The 15,286-nt window shown below is 42.2% G+C and overlaps 1 long non-coding RNA gene across 2 annotated transcripts in view; it reads right to left on the bottom strand.

Annotated features, from left to right (window-relative positions):
- Positions 1-1,711: 1,711 nt before the first annotated feature.
- LOC135320521 (uncharacterized) overlaps positions 1,712-15,286 on the bottom strand; it is a 50,490-nt gene continuing 36,915 nt past the window's right edge. For both annotated transcript variants that reach the window (XR_010379689.1, XR_010379690.1), the window contains exons 5-7: positions 12,517-12,760; positions 9,774-9,897; positions 1,712-3,167 (exon numbers count right to left, since the gene is read on the bottom strand). This is a non-coding gene — a long non-coding RNA (uncharacterized LOC135320521). The remainder of the gene's footprint in view (positions 3,168-9,773; positions 9,898-12,516; positions 12,761-15,286) is intronic.

Raw genomic sequence — 15,286 nt, forward strand, 5'->3', positions numbered from 1 at the left:
TTTTAGTTCAAAAGGAGCCTTAATTCTGACTTGGGAAAGATGATTCTCCAGGACATTAGTCCCCCATCTTCTTGGTCTGCCAGCTTTCTGAATAAAGTTACTATTCCTTGCCCCAAAACCTTGTCTCCTGATTTATTTATTTATAACTGTTGTGCAGTGAGGAGAACAAGTTTGGCCTCAGTAACAGAACCAGCTTTGTCATTCCCTCTGATGTGAAATCTCTCTGGGTGTACAAGTGCTTGCCTGGTGGTGGTGGTGGCGGTGGTGGTGGTAGGCAAAAATATTTCACATCTCCTGATTTCAATAGGCTAAAATTTACTGCTATTTAAGTCAACTCTAGACTTTTACACAATCACCTGCAGATGTGCTTCTGGGAGCTACAAAAATTCCAACAATGAAAATAATTCTATTGTCTCCAGACAAGATAATTTTCCTCAAAATTGAGCAGCTCTGAAACACACTTCAGGAGTACAGATAGATGCAGTGTTCTTCATTTCCCATGCTGTTCTGACACAATTTTCCACTTATATCAAAGTAAATTAAAATCAGTCTTCAATAGCAGATGCTCTGGCATGATACAACAATGTCAATTCCACTTATTTATTGAGCCAGAGCAGCTTTAGAATAAATGACTTTATACCAAACTCCTGCTTGATATCCTGTCTTCTCCATGGTGGCTAATTCCTTCTTCTTACTTCCTAAAAGTTCTCCTGTTATGGGAAGTTAGCCTTTACTGTGCACATTCAATTGGGAAGGCACAAATTAAATATGTGAGGGGATGACATACATATTTAATTCTTACTTATACATAAATACAAGCACACAGGACCTGTGTCTTGGAAGATGTCACTTTCTAATGTGGGCAAAAGGATGGTCTATAGTTCAATCAATGATCTAAAAGCAGTTTTCTAGGATATAATAAAGCAGTGCTTGAGTTATAAGACAGAACAACTCCTGGATGTGAATCAGTGGCACCAATCAGTGGGTGCACATGTGTGCATACACACGCCTATGCACACGGAGCAGCCTTGGAGACACTCCATCTGTGCTGATGGAGCAAAGCCATGCTGGGGGGATGAGGAAAAAGTGCCTAATACAATCAAACCAGGACACCTGAGTAATGGGTAATAGGAGTCAATTGAATTTTCTGGTTAGCTGAAGGCCAAACAAAAACACTTTTAGTTTCAAACGTCATTGTTAAAAACTTTCTTAAAGCACAGAAGCCTGTTTTCCTGCTTTGCTTAGTGTCACATGGCATATTAAACATGACAGATTCTTAGTTCTCTGACTGTGGAACGGGAAAGGCCTTGCTGTCATATTTCTGAACATTAGTCTATGTTTTGCAGCACAGTGGATACTGAAAATGGGGCAATTTGAGTGAATGGGAATGGACATAACCTAGCAGTCACTGACTGTGTGTGATTTGCCAACTTTCTCCAAAAAGTAGGGGTAGCAAGCAAATCAGATAAATTGAGGGATCCTGGGGTGGGGAGTCAGGTGGGCTGACAGCTGGGTGGTCCCAGGTAGTTTGTTTTACTGTGTAAAATTGTGACTATGATCCAGACAGTAACACACTGTCAAATTCTTGTGCCTGTAGCTTTGATACCTGGCCAAGTCTGTGAGCCAATTTTATCGATGGTGCATAATGAAGATAACTAACATTCCCTGAGGACCAGGTTGTGTGACTTCCATGCATTGACTCACTGAATTCCCTAAGAACCCTTTGTGGTACATAACAGTCTTAAAATCTGCAGCAGGGGATTATTCTGTTTGCAGATGATAAAATGAAACTCTGAACTGTTGAAGCCTGGCCCGAAATAATGCAGATGGGAAGACGCCGTGCTGGGAGCTCAGCTCGGGCCAGGCTACAGAACCTGAAGCTCCCAGCAAGTCCCCTCACCCAGGAACCTGGCCCACAGCCACTGCCTGGCCCTGTTCTATTTCTATGAGTGCTCATAGGAAAAAGCCAGGTACTCAGGGTCAATGAGACTTGATTAAGAAATTCAAACTGGGATAGCCTTTTGTTGGGGACTGTAACCTGGGAGTGAAACTGGCAGTGAAGTAAGGGAGGAAACATCTCTGGTTGTAAGAATATTTCTAGGGAAGAAGGTTCCCTGATGGGCTGGCATGGGAATCGCTGTGGTTGTGAGCCCCGTGTTGCACTGTGGGGTTGTGGGCAGGGAAGGAGAGAGGCTGTTCATACTGGTCATAGTCAATACAGTTTGTAAACAGCTGAGTTCTGTTCCCTCACAGCTCAGACACATGCAGGACATGAGGATGCTTAGCTAATGACCAACAGTTGTTATCAAAGGCCAAGAGTGGGGTGGGGAGGAGAGATGGGGCCACCTTCTGGAAGAACCGCTGCCCCAGGGGACCAGGAAGGTAGTGAATGATTGGGGATGCACAAAGTGTTTCTATGGCCTCATCAGGTAGTTCCTATTTTAAACTGATAGTCTGGAATATATGGTCAAATGCGGTGGAATGTCTGCTCTTATTTTAAGTTCTACAAACACTTAAACGGATAGATTTCTATCTCCATTATACAAGCACTGCTGGGTGACCTTTATAGTCAATGTGAGGATCAAAAGAGTGAGTACTTATTAATGCTATTACCATGCTTCTACTGAATTAACACTTCAGCAACAGTATAACGGCCACGCTCCTTAACAACTGCCTCTGTAAGGGTCTTGTAAGTCACAAATAATAATTATAAAGAAAATATATTAAAAATAATAACAATTACAGTTACAACAACTATGTTGTTTATAACGATGATAGTGTTAGCATCTCCCTCTCATATTAAACAGTACCCAACACTAGATTCCTTAGGAAACAACACCAATGCATTTTTGGACTTTTCTAAGTCTTCACCCAATGAAGCCTTTTTATTCACATTGGTCCACCAAAGCCAGAATTGCAGTTCCTTGCATGGTGGGCTGCCATGCTGCGATGTTCTGGGCTTTCTGGCACAATGCATCTATACTGGGTAGTCAAGGTTCCACGTACCCACTCTGATTTCCAATATATTGTTCTCCAGAGCCAACAGAGGGGCCACTGGAAAGAGGCCACATATACTGTGGTGAACCCAAACTGAATACCTGTTGAAGGAATGGACACAAAACATGGAGTGGTGGATGGATGGAAGGACAACATAAATTCTTTTACTCCTGTAAAGAGAGAGGGGAAAATGGTGAACTAAATCCCAAAGAGAAAAGAAGTTCATGGTAATAATAATGTTCAACAGTGAAAGAATCCAAACAAAAGGCAAATATAAAATCTCTGGGAAGAAGACTCATTACAACCTGTTTCTTTCACATATATACACTTAGTAGGAATAACATACTTAAAAATCTTCAACCAACCATAATTATTTGCTCATAATAAACTTGGGAATCTTGAAGCATATTATTCACTCTCAGTGTTGAAATAATACAATCTTGGAAGATGATTTGTATTTGAGGATTAAAAAAAGAATATTGTGGATGTATCTAACAATTTAAATAGAAATAAGAAATGTACCTTTGGGAAAGCTATGCATAGAGAATGTTGGAGGAAATACACTGAATATAGGCAAGTGAGCAAGCTCCCTTGAGTCTGGGAAAGTGAGTGCAGCACATTCAGAGGGTCTATGAAGTTATTACAAGTCACAGAAAGGTATGCAATTAAAGTGTCTTCCTAAGCAAAATATTCTTCTTCAGGAATTTTTATCTTGATATTTCTATGGTCTGTGTGGTCACAGGAAGTCAAAGTTATGGTGGTGGCTTAGAAGTTCTTTTCTCTCTGTGTGTAATTTACAGGGCAATGCTACAGATGGGGCAGCAGAGATCTGTGGTAAGCTGTTCCATAGGGTGGGGGAGTGGTTAGAAATGATAAGGTCAGAGATCTAAAAGACTTTTAGACCCTCCCCTCCTAACTGGCAGACCTTTAAAGTAAACTAGCACAGGTATGTAACTAAGACAGTGGATGAGAGGCAAATTTATAGTCCCTTTAGTGTTACTGCTCAGTCAAGGGGTAGGGACCACTCTGGCCAGGAACGGCAAGACCGTGAATGGGGTGGATGGGTAGGAGGAGCTGACATTTGCTTCTGACCTGAGAGGCAGGCGTGTGTTGCAGAAAAGCCGACAGTGCTGGAAAGATGCAGTAGGTCCACAGCCCAAAAGGAGCTGTCATATTCAGGGAGGTCAGAGAGCAAGAACCAGAGTTAGTGACGCCACAGCGTCAGCAGCGTGGCAGCATTGATGTCAGTATCTGTGTCCATAACCCACCTAACCCTACATGAGCTCATCTGCCTACGGGGGCAGGTAAGTAGCAGAAATGCTTGGAGTGGGTGCAGCCACTGGCAAATTGGCAAGTGGACATCCTAAGGAAACGCAATGCTCACCATCACCATATTGGAAATAGGGCCTCACAGTGTCAGATCTCCTTCTTATTCAAGAGAAGCCAGAAATTATGAGTTTATTAGCAATCAACCCAGATCAAAACCCAGAAAAGATATCATTTTATAATGACAAAGCAGGCACAGACTATTCAGAAATAAATTAATGAAAAATATTAAGAAGATTCTGATAAATGATTTAAAAAAAGAAAAAAAAAAGATGATTGAATGAACAGTAGAATGCACCACCCTCTTCAGTGGGCAGACTCAAATTTGGGGGACATAGAACATTTTTTCTCCAAAATAAATTTAGTATCTGAATGCAAATTTAGTTAATATTCCCAAATGGATTTAAGAAAAAAATCTGAAAGGTGATCCTAAATGTATTCCAGAAATATACCCATATATACAAATAAAATAATGAGGAGGGATGTTTGAATTTGTAGTATTAGAGACATTCTGGAAAAGGATAAAACAGGACCAACTCTAGGAGGTATTAATCTATGTTCATGGAAACATTATAGAAATAGTGCACTGAGAGTATGAATGAAATAGATTACATTTCAAGAATAGACGTGGATATTTGTGAGATTTTAGTAATATTATAAAACTGACACTTCAAATCAGTGGATTCAAGTACTGCAGTAATTAGCTAAATCATTGGAAGACCTGGTACAGTGTCCTCATTTATGACATTAAAATAAATTCCAGATAATTTTTTAATTAAAAAATAAAACACCAGAAATAACCCAACATGATTTAATCTGTTCAGATTTTCAAGCGAGAAGAACTTTCTAAAAAGCTTTTGGAGCAAAGACCAAAAAGAGCAAAGGCCCAGCAACTCAGCAAGGCCAGAAACGCCCACTGTAAAACAAAACTAACCCTCGCCCAACCCTCTCTCACGGTCCTGTGTTGCTCTCTGATACTTTCTACACTTTCTTCTTCCCTTTAAAGTCCAGTTTCTTGGAGAAGTACCTGCGCTGAAGACTTCTCCAGGGCTCAGAGCCCTGCATCCCCCACGGCCCTCATCGCAGCACTGAGACAGGAGTTGCACTGTCGGTGGCTGCGTGTTTCAAACTAGTCGGCACTTCCAGCTCCTATTTATTTGATTACCAGTTAGCTTTTGCCGTGGACAAATATTTTCCTCTCAGTGGAATATTTTCCCCCCTTAATTTTTGTTTTACTTAAATAAATTTAAAAAGCCCAGACAGAAAATTGTGTGTGCACATATGCACACACACAGATACACACAGATCTGTTTTTTAAAGTCTACCTAAGTATAGTCCTCCTCTGCCTTTTCCCCAGTCTTGGCAATTAAAGCTGGGTTTTAGCTCTTGCTTTTTTGCCCCACACACACACCCTTTCTCACTATGCTCCTTTTAGTCAGTGTTCAAATCCCTCTGAAGCCAAGTTACAGCCTTCTCTGTGTTGCCTCAACTAGTTTCTCCCAACTGCTCTGATATTATTCTTTCTCTTGCTGGATTTCTCTTCTCCCATGTGCCATGTACATGGCCCTTTTCCCCAGGGCCTCGTCCTCAATCCTTCACTTGGCAGGAATGAATCGCCCCCACGGCCTCACCCGCAGCTCCTCTGAGCTCCTGACTGTTGAATCCAGCTTAACAACGGGCATCACTCCTCAGATGTCCCATAGACACTTTGCAATCAAAATGCCACACACAGAACAATCTCCTGGAAACCATCTCCTCCCCTTACACTCCCCCTGCAGATCCGCTCTCCAGATGGGTCACTGGAAAGTCACCTCAGCAGCTCTGTGGCCCGCCGCCGCGGCCCTGCAGTCCCCTCTGCAGCAGTCACCACTTCTGCCGCCCACGTCTCTATCCCTCTGCCCAGGGCCTCTCTGCAGGCATGTGCCACTTGTCTGGATTACCTGGAGTGGCCCCCGAAATATCCTTTCCCACCAAAATATGGACCTCCTCCCAAAAATATTATTTTCCATTCTGCTGCCAGTATAACCAGATCTTCTTTAACATAATCATTATGCAATTCTCTTGCTTACTTATATTCCAATATAGCGCTGTTTCTTTAAGGATACATTCAAGTCTAAGCACACAAGACCCATTGTGACAGAGGCCTTGTGCACCTGATATTCCCACCTGTGGATACTTTGTTCTAACCCTACTTGTTGTTCTTCAGTCTGGCCAAGCCGCTTCATGCCGTGTACTCTTATATGTCTCTACCTCTCTGCATGAAGTGTCCACTCCCTCTACCACACATTAGAGAGCTAACTTCCTTTCACCTTTCAAAATTCAGTTCAAATATTTCCAGCTCTATGAAGTCCAATGTGTGTTCACCTGCTTAGCAATCCATCAACTACTCGCCAAGTCTCGCCTGCCCTGCAGAGTGCAGACACCATGTCTTACCTGTCTTGGTCTCCCCAGCAGTTGATACAGTGTTTGGCATAGCAGGTGCTCAGTGTTTGTTGGATAGATAAACGAATGAATCAGTAAAGAGATGAGAAGTCTACAATCCCCCCCAGTAACTCAGCTGCCATTTTGGAAAGTTCATTCTGCGGAGTTAAGGAAATGTCAATGCAGGTGGTGAGCAGACAGAACAGAGGTAAGGGCGTGGGGGAGAAAGGCGGTCCTGGAGAGCGCAGGAGAGGCGTGGGTGGGAGAGCACTGGAGAGAGAGGGAATGGAGGGGGCGGGTGCAAGGAGATGTTGAAGAACAACTGATATTAAATGCAGTAAATTAAATAGAGAACATAATAAATGAAGGGAAGATCAAGTTAACACAGCAAGGATGGAAAAGTCAGTACCAGAGACGAAGAGCTCTCACTTCATCACTTACTGCATTTCACTTACGGCACCCGCCCTCTGGGAAGGCAGCGCCAAGTTCTTGAGAGACTGGTGTTTGTGCTGTGGGTGCTCTAAGTACAAAACGGTATCTTATGGCTTCCAGATTTTAAGACTGATAGATTATTTCTCTTATGTCCCGTGTCTGAGTTCTCAAACAGCAGGATCTTTTGCTTCTGGGGGTGAGCTATTGTGGTTAATAACTCAGGGTTACTCCAATAATCTCAAAGGACAGTGGGGAAATCACTAGAACAAATAAAAGAGAAATTTCACTCAGAAAAAAACATATGCCCTATAGAAACTTGTGGGGGCCTTGGGGGCAATGTTACCGCCAACTCATCTAACAGTTGTATGTGAGTGCATTGAAACTCCAAGCTCAAGTCACTTAAACACGTATGAGAACCAGGGTCCAGGCTGTGGTGCTTCAGACATGCACGGGAAGATGAAAAGCCTGACTATTGCCTCCGACAGGATCAGTCCAGCCGGGGAGCGCAATGGACACAGACATGATCACGCACCATCAAGACAAGAATCAACTGCAATTCATGCTTAGAAAGGAGAGCAGAAAATCTCTAAAAAGTTGAGGGTTTGCTGCCAAGGCTTGGCAAGAGCCCTTCCAGGCAGAAAAGCAGAGAAAGATACTTCTGGCGAAGGAGACTAGGGATGGTGGCAGGGTGCGAGGCCTAAAGAAGCAAGGGTGGAGGGCTCCAGGGTCATCTGTCAGAAGCTGTTCCCCTTCAGCAGCTAAGAGGCCTAACTAAAAAGGCAGGTGGGGTGTCATTAATGATCATGGGGAAAACTGGGAGGAGGAAACTGAGGTCAGGAGATCACCACCAAAGGCACTTTATTTGAGAGGAACAAAAATAATTCAAAAAGCACTTGGAAATCCTATCTCCCATGAACGAAAAGAACACAAAATAAGTTTCACTCCAGCGTTGAATACAGAATAACAGACTGCCTACTCTCAAAAATGGATTGAAATTTCTAATTCGTTAGGGATTATTTAGAGAATACGAAAACGAATAAATCTGAACAATCTCTCTAGAATAGCTGTTACTCCATCCTGTTATGTAGGGTAGAGTTAGGCTGAATTATTTAATTAGTATTTTAATGAGACTATAAAGTTCTAAAAGTCCTATCCATTTCTCCCAAAAGCGTGCAACTTTTCCTTTCAATGACCTTTATTTGACTTAACTAGAACAATAACTATTTTCCAAGGCTTTTTTCGTGTGTGTTAAAATACCAAATGATATGCTGCCCTCAGAATGTTGTTGTTATTATTAATGCTGATAATAGCCCCAATAAGAAATATTTACAATTATGACTCATTTTGGAATAACAGGTCATTGGATTAAAGTCCTTTTGAAAATAAGCAGAAAAAACGAACATAATTTCTACACCAGGGACAGGAGCTGCACCCTTAATCGAACCTGGTCACTAAGCACAACAAAAGCAAAGATGAAACTCAAATCAGACACCAGGCCACAAAGCATAGCTGACTGAAGATGACACAAAATGACCTTTCATTCACCGAGGGAATCAGATGCGTTTCTATGTATATTATATATTTTAAAAGCAATTATTATATATATAGCATGTAATTTAGGAAAAAGAAAACTCCCTCTTTCTGTAGACTTATAAACAGGAAGCCCAATGGGGTGTCTTGCAGACATGAACCGGCATGCATAAATGCAAAGCCTATTGACAAAAATACTTTCCTGTCTCCTAAGCTTAAAAAAAAAAAAGTAATTCAAGGCAGTGGTGAGCTCAAAGGTCTCAGATACAAAACGTGCACATCATCAGCCTTCTAGTAGATAAAAGTGCGCCATGCATAATAGAAAAGTTGAAGTTTCCTAGGGAAATCTATTTTGAGATGCAACAATTTAAAGGCAACCGAGAGCTCAAAACCAAGTTCAAACAAAGAGAAACAAAGGCCAAGCAAATTTACAGAAATGGACAAAGACATTGGAGAAGGAGGGGATCTGTGTTCTACCAATACTCCAGATCAGCAAATTCATCCTGAATTCAAGCCAGTGATGTGCCATGAGGTGACTCAAGGAACCAGGCTGAAACCATCGGCCAGAAGAAATAGGAAAAATGTCAAAGGCAGGTGTGAGGTGTGGAAGGGGTGACCCTGTGACCCTTGCTGCCATGAGGCAGGATGCTCTTGCGGGCTTTCTGCACAGGCTGGCGGGCTCACATGACTCTGTTTAGAAGGATATCAGCCAACAGCTGTGCCACACGGGCTGCAGCCCGTGCTGAGTCACATCTAGTAACGGTTCTGAGTTCATCCTTAGACGACATGACCAGAAGGATCTGAGAATCAATGATGGAGAATTACCTGAATGAGTATTCCATTTCATTCCTTGGCAGTAAACCTTCAGCATTGTACAACATAAATATTGACAAAGATATACACAGGCAACCTATTTGAAAGCCTGACTGCATAATTGCATCTAATTGAGAAAAGCGGGATCCGTTTCGGTATGCTAGGTCTTTGTTTGGCTCGGTAACCGATGCTTCTGAGACCCAAAGCATATTCTAGTATAACCGACAGCACAGAAATCCCCACTGATGACTTACTCATTTCAGGGTATTCATAAAATAACCCCAGTTTGCCCGTTGGATACAGATGGTTGTCCCATTCCCATCGTGGGGTGGTCTGTTCTGCTTCCGAAACTGTGGCATCATTAGATTCATGACCCAGCTGTCAAACAGATCAAATTATAAAGCAAGATATTATCAGACCAAGGTCATAAAAGTATTACTGACATTTCAAGCTGAACACATCATCTTCCCAAGAATTTAATTTCTTGTTTTCAGGATAAATTTCTTTTTATTGCTGCCTACCTACACTCAAGTATTGTGAAAACTAGTCCTGACTACGTACCTTGTGTTTACCAAAATTGTAACGACTACTACTACTTTATCTCCTACCTCCTTTTCAGGTGGGCACTTTAGCTTTTAGAAGATACCTACCCTCATTAGTTTTTTCCCCCTATTTCTCTGCTATTATCCACCATGGCATTTCCAGTTTGTAAATTGTCAGAGAAAATAAGTAAAAGAAAGAAATACAGGGTCGGTGAGCTGGTGATAAGTGCTGCAGAGGAAAATAAAGGAGGGCGAGGAATGTGTGGTAGGGAGGAGTGTGGATGGGGCAAGTGACCTTTGAATAAGGCAAAGACGGAGGCAAAGGTGTGGGCAGAGGGAAGAGTGATCACAGGCCTTGAGGTCCCTCACGCTGGACAGACAGCATGGAGGCTGGTGTGGGCCAGAATGAATAGGAAATAAGTGGTGGTTTTGGGGGGTGGAGCCTTAGAGGCTGCCGTGAGGATGTTCATTTTTCCCTCTGAAGGAATTGTGGAACCATGGAGGATCACTGATCAGAAAAGTGATACTCTACCGTTGGATCGAACAGGTCCAAGACCCTAACTTCAGCTGAACAAATCAAGGGCCAAAGAAGTGACATGCCACCTCAAATTCAGTGCAGAGCTTGAAAGAAACAGCCTCGACTCGCAGCCCAGTGCTCTGCACCCTTCTGGATGTTGTCCCACAGAGCTGTCTCTAAGGTTAAATTTTTTCCTCACTCAGAGGCTTGTGGGACAACTGAATGCTTCCCCCTTTTTCAAATGGCAATTTGTCCTGAAAGGAATTCGGAGTTGGCAGTGAAACAAGGCATGGACCTGTAGACTACAGAGCTGTTGTTCCTGAAAGCAACAGCTGGCGCGTGGTTTACTCGTGGAGTTCAGCAGAAGAGACAGAGCAACAACAGACAACTTAGCGTCTGGCGGAGCTTCGGCTGACTGCACTGCACGTTTGGATGGATTTCAAATTTGGACAGTGAGGCGTCTTCACACGAAAGGCAGGTGTATACATCATACATGCCCACACGTCTGTATGCACACACACGTGGACACACACAGAGTATATGATGTGACTTGCAAAGAGCTTCCCCTGCTAGGTTTCCCACTGCCTCTGATCTCAGCGTTAACCTTTCCCTGGCCATGCTCCCAGGGTTGCTACGAGATTTCTTTGCAATGGAACATGCCCTTCGCTTCACAAACTTTCCCCAATTCTTTCAATGATATTAGGGGAAGAGCAGGGAGCTCTGTGAAGGGGTGGGGATATGGACTCGTGATACCCCTGAATCTGAATCCACACTTCATGGCTTATTTGTTATTTAACTTTATTTACATTCAAAATGCAATTGTTGCAGATCTCAGAAGTTGATTTACACTCACTGCTGTGGCAGAATGTTGCGGTCAGTAGACCCACCACTGGATCCTCTTATTCAACACGTCCTTCCAATAATTCAGATATTACTGTATCACAAAATGCCCATTTCTATATTTTGATACCTGCTTTTCAGTATAATTATCTTCCTTCTTTATTCTCTAAATCTTATGATTTTTAAACATTTTTCTGAGAAGTGTTCCACAGGCACTTTACATAAGATAAGTTGATAAAGAGATCCTGGAGTTCAAAACCACATTTAAATCCTGAGATAAACTCAACTGTGCCGTATACATGGCTAGGTTTAGTCTGCTTCCTTTGTTACTTTGTTTAGTAATTTTTGTTTCAAACAACAAGATCCTACTGTATAGCACAGGGAACGACATTCAAAAACTTTTAATAGCCTATAGTGGAAAAGTATATGACAAGGAATATATATATATATATATGTATGTATATGTGAATCACTATGCTGTATACCAAGAATTAACACAATATTGTACACCAACTATACTTTCAACAAAAAATGTTGAAATAAAATTGGGAGGTGAAACTTCGACTGCCCAGGCTGCTGTCAAGATGAAACGATTCAAAGCAGGCCAGGTATTAGCAAACCCCCTAACACATCAAAACCCCATATGGGATCTTCTTTTTGAGCAGCACAGGCTAACCAGCTGTGGTCACCTGTAAATAAGGTTGAAGTCACTTAGACCCTTGGCTTGGGAACGCCGTGGCCACCGGGGTGGGGGTCACTGCAGCACCTACGAGAATGACGGGGACAGCCTGCTCCTGATGCCGCTCCCCAGGCCGCAGCCCGGAGCACTGCAGTCAGGTCTGAGGTCCGGCCGGGAGCGCACAGCTCCACAGCCACTCGGAGCCCTGCGGTGCGGGTGGAGCTGGGACCGTGCTCGTCCATCACCCTTCCAGGCACCCAGACTCGGGAGTCCCCTGGGGGAATTTTTCTCTGCCTCATAATTCCTGTCTCAGCCTCTTGTGGAATGCGGTCCATGCCCAACGGAAGCAGGGCTTTAACCCTCCGGGACCCAAATCCATCACTGTTTGGATCCAGGATGTAACTTCCATGTTAACTCACCTGGTGCTCCCTTCTTGTGCTGAACTGCCCTCCCCCGTCGATGACATTAGGTCGTATTAGAAGTCCCGACTTGCTTGTCCTTAGCTAAGACTCTGAGCCTCTTGCTCAGTCTTCCTGACTGGAACCACTCTTCTGTGGCAGAAAAGCTTGGGCTGTCGGCAACCCATCATTGTCCTCGGTCTTTTGGGTTTTCTGTTGGTTTATGGTTCTCATGCAGGGATACCAATTTGCACATGAGAAACACCTGTAGACATTTTAAAAAATACAGACACTGGATCCTCCCCACTCTTCAGCCAAGGCTGGAAGCTTTCTCCCTCTAGCAGGGGTTACACAATAATTTGCTTGGGAATTGACCACACATATTGGCATAATCATGGTAAATTGCCCTTTACTCAGTGCTTCCCACGTGGCATTTTCTACTTCATGTTGTCTTTGTACGTTCATTATCACATTTAATCCCTGAATTATAGATAATCACCTTTTATTTTGAGGACACTCCTACTTGCTAATCTTGAATACAAGTATCTTTGATTCTCTTAATCTATTTCATTCCTGAGTTTCCTGTTCCTGGATTTAAAGAGTGAATTATGGACACATGTATTTAAGATTCTCTTAATATATCTATCTGACTCTTCCTCTAACCAAATCATATCTGGAGAAGAGAGATTTTCTCTTTTAAATATTTGCATTTTCTTACTATATAGTAGTGCGTACACACGGTGGAAAATGTAGAAAGCATATAAAGTAAGAAAATTACAGCCATACATTATCTAAACACCAAAGGACAGTGCTATGTCATGTTGGGCATTTAACCATTTTTCTTAATATTTTATCATAAAATTTCCCTAGGGCAAGTTACTTAACCCTGGAATTGTACTAGACTTTTGTCAAGTACAGAATAACATTCCCAGAAATGACCCCAACATCAAAATAGTACGGGAGGCTGGGAAGGCCATAGGGCACTCAGCTTATTCTCTGAGTCCTACAAAGAATGCTGTTAATTCACTGATGTTACTCATTCGATGCCTGTGAGTCACTCACTCACTCAGCTGGCTCGGACTGAGACCTACTTTATACCAAGTGCCGATCCAAGTGCTGGGGAGACCCCAGAGAGAGCCTGGATCACGGCATCACTGTCCTTCTTCATTTGCTCCCAGAATCCTACTCAACAAACCCACATGGGATTGGGGGGTGGAGGCAGGTGAGATATGGTAAAATTCATTTCATTATGTTCCTTTAGACATATTTAAATAGCATGAAAATAGTCACTAACTTTGATAAGTTTTCTTTTCCCTTCCGATGTATTTTTGAGGATGGGTATAGTTTTGGGGCAGCAAGAGTAATTGATAGATCTTTAGTATGTTAGGATTTTATATGAAAAATTAAGAAGGAAACTGGCACCTTATACAAAGGGAAGAGGCAGTGAGGAAAACACAAGCCACCCTCGAACTTGGCTACCATTCAGAATTTCTGGTATTCAAAAAAGGGAAACATAATTCAAAATATTTTCCCTAAATATTTTAGCCCAGAGTAGAAATACATGTAGGCAAAGTTCAGCTCACTGGAACCTACAACAATGTGCTTACTTAAGCAAAGGTATAAACAGACCACAGATACTATAATGCATCCTTTACTTTAAACTAGTTAATGTGAGCAAGTTTCATTTCACATGAATTGCTCAGTACCAATTTAGGAAATATATCCTTCTTGATTGGTAAAAATAGCTCACTGATAACCAGATTCAACAAAATTTAGTGTTAAATAATTAACCTATTTCCTTCAGGAAATGCTTTTGAGTAATCTGAGTTAAGTATTTCCTCTATCTGATCTATTTCTTTTCACAGAGAAAAGTAGTATTATTTGCACATGAGCTACTTTTACTCCTCTGGAGAAATCTGACTGTGAGCTCAGGGTAAGAGTTGTCTACTGCACAGTAGGGAAAAAAAAGATTCATTTCACAGCAAAGATCAGAATCTTTTTTTTGAGGGGCATGGTGAGCTGGGGGACAAGGGAAATGCCTTTGTTTGGAGACAGACCACAGTAATCCATCCTGAAGCTGAAAGATGAAGACCTTGTGAAGAAATGTGGAAGGACACACTGACACACAAATGTGTTCACTCTGCAAAAACAGAAAGAAGGAAAGAAAAAATAATTTAACTGCCCTATAAAGAGAATGGACAGAAAATTGGTAATAAGGGAGAGTGAAGGAAAGTTAGGGAAGGGAGGAGAAACAGTGAAAGGGAACTTGGATGCGGTGGGCAGAGTAGCAGGTTTCTGGAGCTTACAATGAAGGATGATAAGAAAAAAAGTAAAGTTTAAAAAAAGTTACAAAGTTTAAAATAGTTTAAAAATTAAAAAATGAAGTTAAAAAGTAATTTTTCTATAGTGACATGGAAGATTGTAAAATGATGGAGGATTTTATTTCAAAATTCAAGTTGTTTGAGTTTCTCCTCCATGCTCCAAACAACAGTAAGATCTGCTTGTGTAATTGGTTTTGGGGGACACCACAGAGAGGGGTGAGCAATGCAGTTCGGTTGGCCAGGAGCAGAATGCTTTTGTGGAAGGCAAGACAGAAGAGAGATCAACAGTTTCATGAGGACAGAAACTCAAAGCCAGAAATTATCTTAAAAAGCTTAGTGTGGTGGGCAGAAAAATGTCCCCCCCCAATATGTCTATGTCCTTATCCCCAGAACATAGGAAGAGGTAATATTCCCTGGCAAAGGGGGCCTATGGTTGCAGTTGTGGTTAACGTTGCTAACCAGCCTACTCT

The sequence above is a fragment of the Camelus dromedarius genome, unplaced genomic scaffold, assembly GCF_036321535.1.
Source record: "Camelus dromedarius isolate mCamDro1 unplaced genomic scaffold, mCamDro1.pat HAP1_SCAFFOLD_171, whole genome shotgun sequence".
Lineage (NCBI taxonomy): Eukaryota > Metazoa > Chordata > Mammalia > Artiodactyla > Camelidae > Camelus > Camelus dromedarius.